This window comes from Triticum urartu, chromosome 7 (assembly GCF_003073215.2).
Source record: "Triticum urartu cultivar G1812 chromosome 7, Tu2.1, whole genome shotgun sequence".
Taxonomy (NCBI): Eukaryota; Viridiplantae; Streptophyta; class Magnoliopsida; order Poales; family Poaceae; genus Triticum; species Triticum urartu.
The window spans coordinates 656,327,910-656,342,753 of record NC_053028.1 but is presented as its reverse complement, the minus strand read 5'-3'; positions in this window follow the sequence as shown (position 1 = coordinate 656,342,753).

The window sequence follows — 14,844 nt, the reverse complement described above, 5'->3', positions numbered from 1 at the left end:
ATGTGAAGACCTCTCTTTCTTTATTACTTTCTATTAATTGCAACGATGACCAAAATTATGTTTGTCAACTCTCAACAACTTTTATTCATCATACTCTTTCTATGTGAGCTCATTACTCTTCATAAGATCCATATGATCTCTTTGTTTCTTTTTATTCTTTTCTCTTTTCTTTTATTCACTTAATATCATGGCAAAATAATGAAGCCCTTGACTCAACACTAATCTTTATTATATAGCTCACGGACTCGATTACATAGAAGGATCATAAAGCAAAACTAACAACTAGATCATACTAAGAACTTTTATTCTACTAGATCAAAATATTATCAAAAGTGTCGAACTAAGAAAAGTGGTAAAGATAAAAGTGATGGTGATACAATACCGGGGCACTCCTCCAAGCTTAGCAGTTGCCAAGGGGAGTGCCCATACCCATGTGATTATGTCTCCTTTGTTGGTGAAGAAGTTGATGGTTTTGTTGATGGCGTAGGCTTGTCATCCTTCTTCCAAGGCATAGGCTCACCATCATAGAAGGATGATCGAGTCTCCTAAAACCTCAAATCTACAGCCAAACTCATCCTCTTGAATCTATATTCATACTCATAGTTTTGATTTTGCAGGTCATAGATCTGGGTTTTGAGGTGCTCGATTTTCTCATGAAGCTTGAAGATGGCTTCCCCAATGTCCTTGACGTCCAGCTTGTGGTTTTTGGTGAACTCCATGATCATAATGTGATTGGAATCGAGTCCATGCTCCACCATCTCCTGACACTTGAAAACTTCTTGGTCCAATGCCTCGAGCCTTGCCTCCGTGCTTCCGGTCTTCCTTGGTCCCTCAACATCACGGATGTGCAACAACCCCTCACGCATCTCAATGGTTTGAGGGTGTTGCAGCACTTCCGTGAGGTAGGGGTTGATGACCTTCTCGAAGAACTGGTCCTTGGGGACACTTGAAGACGACATGACGGCCTGGATCTATCAGAAAAACAGCTTGAAACAAACACAGGAGACATTTGCGTGATACGGGAGTCAAAACCTCCGGGAGATTATATAATGAATTTTTACCGACCAAAATACATGTCGTGTAAGAAAGCAGAGTCCGGAGAGCACACGAGGTGCCCACGAGGTAGGGGGCGCGCCCAAGGGGGTAGGGCGCGCCCTCCACCCTCGTGGAGGCCTCGTGTCCTTCCCGGACTACTTCTTATTTTTCTATTTTTTCCAAATATTCCAAAACGGAGAAATATTGCCATAAAAATTGTTTTGGAGTCGGTTTACTTACCGTACCACATACCTATTCCTTTTCGGAGTCTGAAACGTTCCGGAAAGTGTCCCTTATGTATTCCTTTGAGGTTACGGTTTCAATAACATTGGTTTCAATATTTATAGGATTACCTGAGATATAATGTTCAATTCTTTGACCGTTCACCACCTTCGGATTTGTGCCTTCGAAGTTGTTGATTTTTATGGCACCGGAACGATAGACCTCCTCGATAACGTAAGGACCTTTCCATTTAGAGAGAAGTTTTCCTGCAAAAAATCTTAAACGAGAGTTGTATAGCAATACATAGTCACCTACATTAAAATCACGCTTTTGTATCCTTTTGTCATGCCATCTTTTAACTTTTTCTTTAAATAATTTGGCATTCTCATAGGCTTGGATTCTCCATTCATCAAGTGAGCTAATGTCAAATAACCTCTTCTCACCGGCAAGTTTGAAATCATAATTGAGCTCTTTAATAGCGCAATAAGCCTTATGTTCTAGTTCTAGAGGTAAGTGACATGATTTTCCATAAACCATTTTATACGGAGACATGCCCATAGGATTTTTATATGCAGTTCTGTAGGCCTATAATGCATCATCAAGTTTCTTGGACCAATTCTTTCTAGATCTATTAACAATCTTTTGCAAAATTAATTTAACCTCTCTGTTACTCAATTCTACTTGACCGCTAGACTATGGGTGATAAGGAGAGGCCATTCTATGATTAACGTCATATTTAGCAAGCATTTTATGGAAAGCACCATGAATAAAATGTGAACCACCATCAGTCATTAAATATCTAGGGACTCCGAACCTTGGAAAAATAACTTTTTTAAGCATCTTAATAGAGGTGTTATGATCAGCACTACTAGTTGGAATAGCTTCTACCCACTTAGTAACATAATCAACAACAACTAAAATATGTGTATATCCATTAGAGGCAGGAAAAGGTCCCATATAATCAAACCCCCAAACATCAAATGGTTCAATAACAAGTGAATAATTCATAGGCATTTCTTGACGTCTACTAATATTACCAATTCTTTGACATTCATTACAAGACAAGACAAACTTACGGGCATCCTTGAAGAGAGTAGGCCAATAAAAACCGGATTGCAATACCTTGTGTGCAGTTCTATCTCCAGCATGGTGTCCTCCATAAGCCTCGGAGTGACACTTGCGTAGGATCTGTTCATGTTCATGCTCAGGTATACAATGTCTAAAAACACCATCTACTCCTTTATAAAGATGTGGGTCATCCCAAAAGTAGTGTCTCAAATCATAGAAGAACTTTTTCTTTTGCTGGTATGTGAAACTAGGTGGTATAAATTTAGCAACAATTTAATTAGCATAATCATCATACCATGGAGCAGTATGAGAAGCATTTATGACATTTAATTGTTCATCAGGAAAGCTATCATCAATAGGTAGTGATTCATCAATAACATTTTCTAACCTAGACAAGTTGTCTGCAACGGGGTTCTCAGCTCCTTTTCTATCAACGATATGCCAATCAAATTCTTGTAGCAAGAGAACCCATCTAATAAGTCTAGGTTTAGCATCTTTCTTTTCCATAAGATATTTAATAGCAGCATGATCAGTGTGAATAGTTACTTTAGAATCAACAATATATGGTCTGAACTTATCACAAGCAAATACAACTGCTAAGAATTCTTTTTCAGTAGTAGCATAATTTCTCCGAGCATTGTCTAGAGTTTTACTAGCATATTGAATGACATTTAATTTCTTATCAACTCTTTGCCCTAGAACCGCACCTACAGCATAATCACTGGTGTCACACATAATTTCAAAAGGTAAATTCCAATCAGGTGGCTGAACAATAGGTGTAGAGATCAATGATTTCTTAAGTATTTCAAATGCTTCTACACAATGATCATCAAAAACAAACGGTATATCTTTTTGTAATAAATTAGTCAGAGACCGAGAAATTTTTGAGAAGTCCTTAATGAACCTCCTATAAAAATCGGCATGACCAAAGAAACTTCTTATACCTTTGATGTCCTTGGGACATGGCATCTTTTCAATAGCATCAACTTTGGCTTTATTAACCTCAATACCTCTTTCAGAAACTTTATGCCCCAAGACAATACCTTCATTAACCATAAAGTGGCACTTTTCCCAATTCAATACAAGATTAGTTTCTTCACATCTCTGCAAAACTCGATCAAGGTTGCTTAACCAATCATCAAAAGAGGATCCATAGACGAAAAATCGTCCATGAAAACCTCACAAATTTTTTCACAAAAGTCAGAGAATATAGCCATCATGCATCTTTTAAAGGTAGCAGATGCATTACATAAACCAAAAGGCATGCGTCTATAAGCCGTACCAAAAGGGCAAGTAAAAGTAGTCTTTGATTGATCATTGGCTAACATAGGTATTTGAGAGAAACCAGGATAACCATCTAGAAAGCAAAAATGTGTATGTTTGGCTAATCTTTCTAACATTTTATCGATAAATGGTAAGGGGTAATGATCTTTTTTAGTAGCTTTATTTAATTTGCGGAAATCAATTACCATCCTATAACCTGTAATAATTCTTTGCGGGATCAACTCATCTTTATCATTAGGAACGACAGTAATACCTCCCTTCTTAGGGACACAATGGACAGGACTTACCCACTGACTATCAGCAACGGGATAAATTATACCTGCCTCAAGAAGATTTAGTATTTCCTTTCTTACCACTTCCTTCATCTTAGGATTCAGCCGTCGTTGATGATCACGAACTGGTTTGGCATCTTCCTCCAAATTTATTTTGTGTTGACACAGAGTGGGACTAATGCCCTTAAGATCATCAAGAGTATATCCAATAGCAGCACGGTGCTTCTTCAGAGTTTTCAATAATCTCTCTTCTTCATGCTCTGAAAGGTTAGCACTAATAATAACAGGATATATCTTTTTCTCATCAAGATAAGCATATTTAAGAATATCAGGTAACGGTTTGAGCTCAAACACGGGATCACCCTTGGGTGGAGGAGGATCCCCTAGGATTTCAACAGGCAAATTGTGTTTGAGGATGCGTTCCTGTTTAAAGAATACTTCATCTATTTCCCTTTCTTCATTCATAAACATATCATCTTCGTGGTCTAGCAAATATTGTTCTAAAGGATCATTAGGAGGCACGGCAATAGAAGCAAGACCAATAATTTCATCTTTACTAGGTAATTCCTCTTCACGGTGTTGTCTACTAAATTTAGAGAAACTAGTGGGGTGACCCGCGCATTTGCGCGGCTAGTTTTCTGTAATTTTTTAAATATTTGTTGTTTTTCTCGACCTGTTTTTTTTCATTTGATCCATCGTTATATTAGTCATAGAAAATGTTATCGACAATTTTCCTATTTTGAGAACATATTATTAAAATTAACTACATATACCAAATTTGTACAAAATGTGTTGGTAAATATTTGGTTATCTGGCATCGAAAGAGAAAAAGAACCACGAAATGTGTCGCGACATGCCAAACCATAAGCTTTCTTACTAATCTCTAGCTTTCACTACTCCAACTTTTTTCTCATTCATTATCATTTATCTTTACACTTTTAGGAATTTTCCTTGAGAAAATATAAACATTGACTTGTAGTCATGCTTTGTTATCTCTTTTTCATTGGCCTCATCACCGATCCTATTGCACGTGTGTAATTTGTTAGTACGGTGACATATATCCACATGTTCATATATATGCTTTACCATGTTCTAATTGTAATTTAATTAGCTAAACTGATTCCGAGCCTACATGAACTTAATCCATGAGTAGTTGGTAAACTATTGAATTATTCTCCCACTCGCAATCGCCGAAGCTTGTTAGTTTGCTCACTTATTTTGCATGTAATTACATATTTTAAGAAAAATAGAATGATTAAATACATATTAGACATCAAATAGTGCTTCTTTTTTCCCTAAAACATTCTCTATCATTCACAACCTCTAGTTTTTATATTTGCTGTTGTTTTCCCCCACCAATGTTTCTCCGGCAATATCAAAATTATATTAAAAGATGATAGCCAAAGCGTGGATCTATTGGAAAAAACATAAAAAATGGAGATTATGCGATTAATTGTATTGAAAAAATTAAACACATCAGTCTTATAATTCCGTACTAATTTTAATATTTCTCTCTTCTACTGCTCTACCTCGGTCACTATTTTCCCCTGCAGCAAAACATTAACCAAGCTACCAGGTTACCATGTATGAAAATATTCTAGTTCAAACGTGCATCTTGAGAAAACATGATCAAACACAGGCTAAGATGTTTTTTTAATGTATTATTGTTGCTAAATTCAACGGTATGTGAAAAATGGTGACAGTATCACAGAGATTAGTGACCTACCATAGGTAATCATTTCAACAACTATTATAGGCCTAAACTTGCATCACCATTGTACGTCTTGCAGTTGCGCCTCCAAATAGCACACTATGACGCAAAAATCCGTCGGTGCTCCCGGGAGCGTGCGCTCCTGCATGTGAAAAAATTATTTCAAAGTGTGAAAAAAATTAAAACAAAAATTTGGTGCATACATCTCGACATTATATGTGTGCATGTCAAGTTTCAGAGAAAACCGACATTTTTTGTGGCTTGTGTAAAAAAGACAAAAGGATGTCTTGTGAAAAGCATTTTGTAACACCAGATTTTGTCTTTTTCACATGCGACACATAAGTTGTCGGTTTTTCGCGAAACGACTTCGTGAGCATGTACAATATCGAGATGTATGCGCCAAGTTTTTGTTTGGAATTTTTTGACATTTCAAACTATGTTTAATACACATTTTAAAAACCAGGAGCGCGCGCTCCCATTTGCCAAAACGCCACTCTCACTATGACGCACAAACAGTCTTTCACACATCTTCTAAATGCTTGTGACAATATCCTCTTACTCAAACTATTTGTGTAAACCGGCCATCTAAGGCTAAATAACTATTTGAATATATCACAGAAGTGTATTTTTCTTATCTGGCTGAATTTTATAATAGATTCTGTTTTTTCGTCTGTGTTGTTCTGCATCAAGTTATATTCTAATCAAACTGGACTCCAATAATAATTTATTTGAATTTAAATTACATGTTCCACTGTACTGGTTAAATTTCATATTTAAGCCATATTTGAATTTTATACGATGAAAATTGATTTAATAAATTGCTTACTATTATTTTTGAAATTCTCATATAAATCAAGTTATATTCTTTATGTATATAAACACATACCTTGTTTTAGCTTAATATGACTAATATTGTAGCATCTCTGTTTATACAGGTTGGACAACCGTCGACATAGTATATGTTCGACATTCCACTATTAATTGATTATTGGTTTCTATCTCTTTGATGCAATGTATATGTGGGTGGTCATGCAATGCTGATTCTGCATATTTTTAAAAATATGATCTTGTATGTATACCTGCTAGGAGGCTAGGCATGTTGCAGATTTACATGTGCATTTTTTTATTTGTCAAAAAAATCTTCGCATATAACTCCTTTTCCTAATATACATGAACCAATTTTGTATGTGTGGATGTTGGACTCGGCCTGTTACGTGCGCTTCTTTTTTGTCCCTCCGAATAGACCTTCACACCTTCCCGTAAGTTTCCTTTTCTAATTAGTAGTTTAGCTGGTTTTGAACGTACACATGTCAGACTACGTAACCTTTGGGTCTTTCCAGATTTACATGCGTATGTTTTTACTTGTCCGAAAATTCTCCCCGTATGAGTCCTTTTCCTAATATGTTTGTCATCCAAAAATTTTTAGGGATATGTCATCCAATTTTCTATGCGTCCAAGTTTGACTCGTTCTTGGCCCACTATATCTCCTTGCCCCGCTAAGAGTCAGGATTGATCAATTTGGTGGGACTCACCTTTTTTCTAGCCGGACTGTTTTAATTTTCCTAATTAGACCTTCCTTAGTTGGCTGGCGACTTGATTTTTTTTTTGCTTGCAGTAAATTGTTTAGGACCAACGTAAGGTATTATATGAGTTGAACCAAAGACATATAATATACAAATCACGGCAGCGTGACGTGTCAGACTGTATCAATGTGGTAATAATCCTTGTAACGCTACATCTTTTAAATCTTAGGCGTTAATAGCTGTAATTTATGGCCGAGATAATTTAACCTATGTGGATGAACGTGATGGCTTGTTTGACTTTTGTAATATATATAATAGATTAAACTCATGAGACATATCACCTAGACCAATAGTAACAACATATTTTTTGCAATCTATCTTAGCATTAATTGTGTTCAAGAAGGGTCTACCAAATATAATGGGACAAAAGCTATCTTGTGGGGAACCAAGAACAAGAAAATCGGCGGGATGTTTAGTTTTCACACACAAAACTTCAACATCTCTGACAATTCCCATTGGTGAAATAGTATCTCTATTGGAAAGTTTAATTGTGACATCAATATCTTATAACTCAGCGGGTGCAATGTCATGCATAATTTATTTGTATAAGTCAAAAGGTATTGCACTAGCACTAGCACCCATATCACATAAGCCATAATAAAAATGATCTCCTATTTTAACAGAAATAACAGGCATGCCTACCACAGGTCTATGTTTATCTTTAGCACAAGGTTTAGCAATTCTAGCAGTTTCATCACGGAAATGAATAACATGCCCATCAATATTATCAGACAAGAAATCTTTAACAATAGCAATACTAGGTTCAACTTTAACTTGCTCAGGGGGTGTATAGGTGTAACATCCCAAATTTGCAATTTGGAATGTTATACACTAGATCATCATGCATATCATATTTTCTTGCATTTTGGTTGATCCTAGAAATTTCACGCAACTCAAGGACCTTCGGAGAGAGTTGGAGATTTCGTTATTTTCATATTTGAGAGTTTTCTCAAATTTGAAAAGAGGATCATTTGATTTATTTATTTCATCTTCAATTATTTTTCCAATATCAAAATATGAGAGAGGGAATAATATGACTTTCCCAAATTTAGGAAAAATGAAGATTTAATAAATAAGTCAAATTTTGTTTGCCGGAGTTTGTTTGTTTTCTTTGGATAGGGAAAAATGCGCGTTTTCGAAAATTGCATTTTAGGCCCGGAGTAAAGTTCATTTTGTTCGACTCGTTGTCAGGAGTAGGGGAAAATTTACTTTAGGTTTTTCGGAGTTCGTTTAGTTCGTTTTCTTTTTGTTTTTCTGCACGGAACCGTTAAAAAAAATCTTCGCAGCGCCTTGGGCCAAGGCCCAGCCCGCCGACCCCAGCCCAGCCTCCTGCGCGCGGTGCGCCAGGCAGGCGAGATCTAGCCGCCGCCGCCTCTAGGCCGAGTCCTTTTGGATTCTAGGCCGGCTCTTTCCTTGTTCCGTTTTCTTTTCTTTTTTCTTCTAGGACTCTTTTTCCTATTCCTAGTCTATTTCTTGTCCCCTACCCCAAGTCTCCTCACCTCTCCCCAATATAAATACCCCAACACCCCCCCTCTAAACACATCAAATCAAAGCCGCAGCAAGCAGCAGCGCGCCACCCCACACCCGCGCCGCCGCCGCACCAACCCACACCCGCGCCGCCGCCCGTGTGCCCACGCCACCACCGCACCTTGCCCATGCTGCCGCCCTACGCCGCCACCGCCGAAGCCCCTCGCCAGAGACCGCGCCGAGGTTGCCCCGCATCTCTTTTCCTCGGATCGTTTTCTCTCTCCTCACATCAATCCCAAGCCCTCTCCTCCTTAGCCGCGCCCCTCACCCAAGCCGCCGCCTTAGCCGCGCCGCCGCCGCCGCCATAGCCGCGCCGCCCCGCGCCTAAGCCGCCGCCGCCGCCCAGAGCCCGCCTCCCGAGGTAGCCGCGCCTCTCTTTTTCTTTCCCGGTCCGGTTTTTCCTAAAAGAACCGTTCCGTTTTCTCTCCGATTCTTTTCTCTTTCTTCCGGTTCTTGTTTCAGGTTTTCTTCCGAAACCCTAGATCGGTTTTCCGTTTCTTTTTCAGTTTCTTTTCCGAAAACCCTAGATCGGTTTTCGTTCTTCTTTCGGACCATTCGTCTCAACGAAAGTGATCACCGATTCTTTCCCGGTTAACGACGTCCGTTCGTTTAACCGCTCTTCGTTTTCTTTTCGTCGGATTTATTCCGCGATCGTGATCTCAGATCCAATCTTCGTTCTAGTCTTTCTTCTCGCTCGTTTATCGGAATCAGGTGATTCAAGTGCCTGGAGTTTCGTTTCGAAACCGCCATTCCGTCTAATCAACTTAAACAAGTTTTTGCCCCGGTAAAATTTGACCTAGATTTAACTTGCTAGAACCGAGTTGTTTTCTTCCGCCGTTTGTTTTCCGTTTCTTTGTTCGCAACCGGAGTTCTTAAGTTGAATTTTCTGGTTTGTTCTCTTGTTCGAGTTTTACCTGTGCATTAGATGAGTACTTATTGTGTGCTTGTTGTTTGTCTGCAATAGATCACCCGGATTGCGCCGCTTGTTACTTCGAAACCCTAGGTCTCGCGGATCATCAGCAAGGCAAGTAACACTTTGATCATACCTTTTCTACAACCCAGTTTTTATTGCATTAGATCAATCCTCTCACATTGCATGATTAGGATCTAATTAAATTGTGGGATGGGAAGTAGATGAGGTAGTACCTATTACCTGTATTATTATGAAACCTTTGGGAGTTACTTCTACGCTTGCTATTTGTGCCATGCTATGCTAGTAGACGTGGATTGGGTGAGTGATATCCATGACAGATGTGAGTTGATAATTTTAATAGTTTATCTAAGGTGGCAACTTAAACACACATCTGGGTGGATTGAGGCACCTGATGTCTATCAAGACTTGCCTGTTTTTATTTCGGACCGCCACCCAGGCTCAAAGGGATCATAAGATCTTTCATGCTAGAAACTTCCGTGTGCAGCCACAAGCCATTATGGGCTCTGGCATAGTTGAGTAAGTTGTGCGAACTCTTACGGGTAGACTAGCAGATGTAGGGGAAAGTAGGTGTACCGGTCTACCCACATGTAAGGTGCTAGCGCTTCTGAAAGTGTGTCTCGGTCATCCGTCTTCTCAAACACCCTGCAGTGCGAGAAACCAAACGGAGGCGATCGAGTCTTGTGGGGAAAAGTGCGCAAACCTCTGCAGAGTGTACAAACTAATCATGATTAGTCGTGTCCCTGGTTATGGACAACTTGAGTATCTAGTACTTGAATATCATGTGAATCTCATCATGTTACTTCTAATTAATATTGTTGGGTTTAATTGTTCACTTAATTGGGGTCGGAATGCTGTCAACCATTCTCGATGTTTAACAACTACCATGATAGTTAAATAAATTTATTCCTTTGCAGTAGGGAAAAATTGGCTTTACGCAAAACTGTAACCATAGAGCTTTCCACCAGCCATATATGCATATAGTATAGCTGTTTCATTCCATTACTCTCTATGTGTTACATTGCCAGCATATTCCATGTGCTGACCTGTTTTCGGGCTGCAACTTCTCATGTTGCAGACTTTTCAGACGACGAGTAAGGTGTTTTTAGGTCATGGTTCTATACTCAGTGATGCCGTTGGAGTTGATGGACCCATTTATCATTTGAGTCTTCCGCTGTTATCGTTATTAGATGGCCTTAAGCCATATTTATTGTAATAAGTTCTCTTTGAGACAACGATGTAATAAGTGTGTGATTGCCACTCTGCTATAAATCCTTCGATGTACTGTGTGGTGTCAGCATTACTGATCCAGGGATGACACCGGAGCACAGAGCACTTGATCCATTCGGGTCGGGTCGCTACAGAGATGGTATCAGAGCACACGCTGACTGTAGGACACGACCACTAAGTTAAAGCCATAGATCACCATTCTCTTCTCATTTTCTAACTTCTCATCCTTTCTACTCTATTAGGATGACGAACGCGAAGATTAAGTATGCTCAACCGGATGAAGGCACACCATTTGGATTTCACCTGAAGGAAGTCACCAAGTACCTGAACATTGGATTACCAAGCTTCACGGGAACCTTCAACGCCACTCTGCCTGAAGAGGAGCGCTGGAAGATTCAAGCTCACGTTCCGGGAAGAACATTCGCACCAATCACGAAGCCCATAGATAGTGTTTTCAATGCACCAACCTGGAGCCTGGGAAGGAGCATGGCAGCCCATATCACCATAGGACGCATTGGAGAAGTTTACCAAGAAGACCTCCAGGACACTATCTACCAGATTTGCGGACGCCAAGATGAACAATGGGAGTTAGTCAGCACCAAGAAGGATAGATCCATTGCATCATTCATCCAGGAGTTAAACCAGCACATTCGACGCCACGAGAACCAGATGTGCAATGATATGATAGAGTTGAAGAATGCGAAGGCAAGGATCATCGAGCTAGAAGGAGAACTGAAGTCTACACGCAAGGACTACATGGACGAGATCGTAGCTCTAGCAAGACACAATGGCGATCTTAAGCAGGAGATTGAAGAACTCAAGAGGAAGTTAGCATCCAAGGAGGAAGACGAGTACGTCGCATGTCTGGACAACTACATCATCATCGACGACACCGATTCGGATCCAAGTGAACCCGACTTTGAAGACGAAGCTGGAGCAGATATCATGGAGTCTTCCACCGGTTCAAATTTCTAGATGACCACCAGATAGTAGTAGTATCCACCCCTTGTAAACATTATAGTCGAACACTTTTGCGATAGTTAGACCGTTTGTAAGCCCTTGTTTGATTGAATGAAGTGATTTTGTGTGCATTTGCTCATGTGCATTGGGGTAGTGTTTTCCCTTTAGACCTCACTCTATTCTTAATTCTCGTCTTTTCTAAACCCTCAGATGCCTCCGAGACGTGACAATGGATTCCCACCGGAGCTCACTCAGTTGATCCAGCAACAGAATCAATTGATGCAGATGTTAGTCCAGAACCAGCAGAACAACAACAACCCACCACCACCACCACCTGTTGACCACTTAGCCCGTTTCCTTAGGCTAAATCCGCCGGTGTTTTCCAGTAGCACCGAGCCAATAGTAGCAGACGATTGGCTCCGCAAGATAGGAAGGGAGTTGACCACTGCAGGATGCATGGATGGTGAGAAAGTAAAGTTTGCCGCTCACCAGCTTGACGGACCCGCGGCAGCATGGTGGGAGAATTTCACAGCTACTTACCCAGTTGACACTGTCACATGGGATCAGTTTCAGCAAGCTTTCCGCACTGCCCATGTTTCACTAGGAGCTATGGCCATGAAGAAGCGTGAGTTTCACAACTTACGCCAAGGAGGAAGGACAGTTGGCCAGTACATTGACGATTTCAGCAAGTTAGCACGTTATGCCCCGGATGACGTTGCTACGGATGCAGCTAAGCAGGAGAAGTTTCTAGAAGGACTGAATGATGAACTAAGCATGAAATTGATGGTAGCAAGTTCCAACAACTACCAGGAGTTGGTAGATCGTGCCATCATGATTGAAGGAAAGCAACAGCAGATTGAAAACCGTAAGAGGAAGTATGGACAGGGGAAGTATAACTCTGGAGCCCAGCAGAAGCCCCGTTTTGCCCCTAAACCAGGATTTCAGTTTCAGCATACCCATGGAGGAGGTAGTTCGCACAACCATAATGGCCACAAGAATGGTAATGGGAATGGAGGAAGCAACGGCCAGAACCGGACCACCCCATCGACCCCAACCAAGAGAGATCTGAGTCAAGTCACCTGTTTCAAGTGTTCCAAGACCGGACATTATGCCAATGAATGTCCCGAAGGCCAGAATGGAAATGGCAATGGAAGCTCTGGGAAGAAGCCGAACCCTTTCAATAGGGGGCAGGTGAACCACGTTAATGTGGAGGAGGTTGAAGATCAGCCCGATGCAGTAATCGGTAAGTTTTTGGTTAAGTCATTTACCGCACTCGTTCTTTTCGATACTGGTGCATCGCATTCATACATATCAAGGGGATTTGTGGAAAAGTATAGCCTGCCCACTAGGATTCTTAAAACACCTATGCTAGTAAGCTCGCCAGGAGCAGAGTACATGGCCAGACAAGGATGTTTCCAAGTGCCATTAAGTATAGGAAGGCATGTTTTCCCAACGGATTTAATTATTCTGGAATCCCAAGGTCTGGATGTGATTCTTGGTATGGATTGGCTGTCGATGTATGGAGGAAACATCCATTGTGCTAGTAAGACAATTTTTCTTACCACACCAGAAGGAAGAAGGATCAAGTATGTATCCCGGCATGTGCCAAACAGGACACAAGTGAACTGCTTAACAGGAGTTGTGCAAGAGGAAGTACCAGTGGTGAAGGATTTTCCTGATGTATTTCCTGAGGAATTACCAGGCATGCCACCGGATAGAGACATTGAGTTTTTTATTGAGTTATTGCCAGGTACAGGCCCAATATCGAAGCGACCGTACCGGATGCCAGCAAAGGATTTGGTGGAAATTAAGAATCAGATTAAGGAGTTATTGGATAAAGGTTACATTCGCCCAAGTTCTTTGCCTTGGGGATCACCCGTACTTCTAGTGGAAAAGAAGGATGGATCTTTAAGGATGGTTGTAGATTATCGGGGATTGAATGAAGTAACCATCAAGAACAAGTACCCACTGCCAATGATCAACGATCAGTTTGATCGGTTGCAAGGAGCTAAAGTGTTTTCCAAGATCGATTTGCGATCAGGGTACCATCAGTTGAAGATTCGAGAGCAGGACATACCTAAGACAGCATTCACCACAAGATATGGACTGTATGAGTATACCGTTATGTCATTTGGATTGACTAACGCACCTGCTTATTTTATGAACCTGATGAACAAAGTGTTTATGGAGTTTTTGGATAAGTTCATCGTAGTGTTCATTGATGACATCCTGGTTTATTCAAAGAATGAAGAGGAGCATAAGGAACATTTGCGTTTGGTTTTGGAGAAACTAAGGGAACATCAGTTATATGCCAAATTCAGCAAATGCGAGTTTTGGTTAAAGGAAGTTGGATTCCTCGGACTCGTTATATCCGGAGAGGGTATAGCAGTTGACCCCACAAAGGTTGAGATCGTAACCGAATGGGAAGCACCAACAATAGTTGGAGAGATCCAGAGTTTTCTTGGACTCGCAGGATACTACCGGAGGTTTATTGAGAATTTCTCAAAGATTGCGAAGCCTATGACGGAGTTGTTGAAGAAGGATACTAAGTTCAAATGGACTGAGGAGTGTGAGGCTAGTTTCCAGGAGTTGAAGAAACGTTTGGTTACCTCACCAGTATTGATTTTGCCAGATCAGACCAAGGATTATGAGGTGTATTGCGACGCTTCACGTCGAGGACTTGGAGCAGTGCTTATGCAGGAAGGAAGAGTTGTTTCGTATGCTTCACGAAAACTGAAGCCTCATGAGTTGAATTATGCCACGCATGATTTGGAGTTAGCAGCCGTAGTGCACGCATTGAAGACATGGAGACATTTCCTCATTGGAAATCATTGTGAGGTGTACATGGATCACAAGAGTTTGAAGTACATTTTCACGCAGAAGGAGTTGAACCTCAGACAAAGGAGATGGTTGGAGCTCATCAAGGATTATGACATGAGATTGCATTACCATCCCGGAAAAGCCAATGTAGTAGCTGATGCATTGAGCCGTAAGAGCCATGTCAATACTCTAATGACGGGG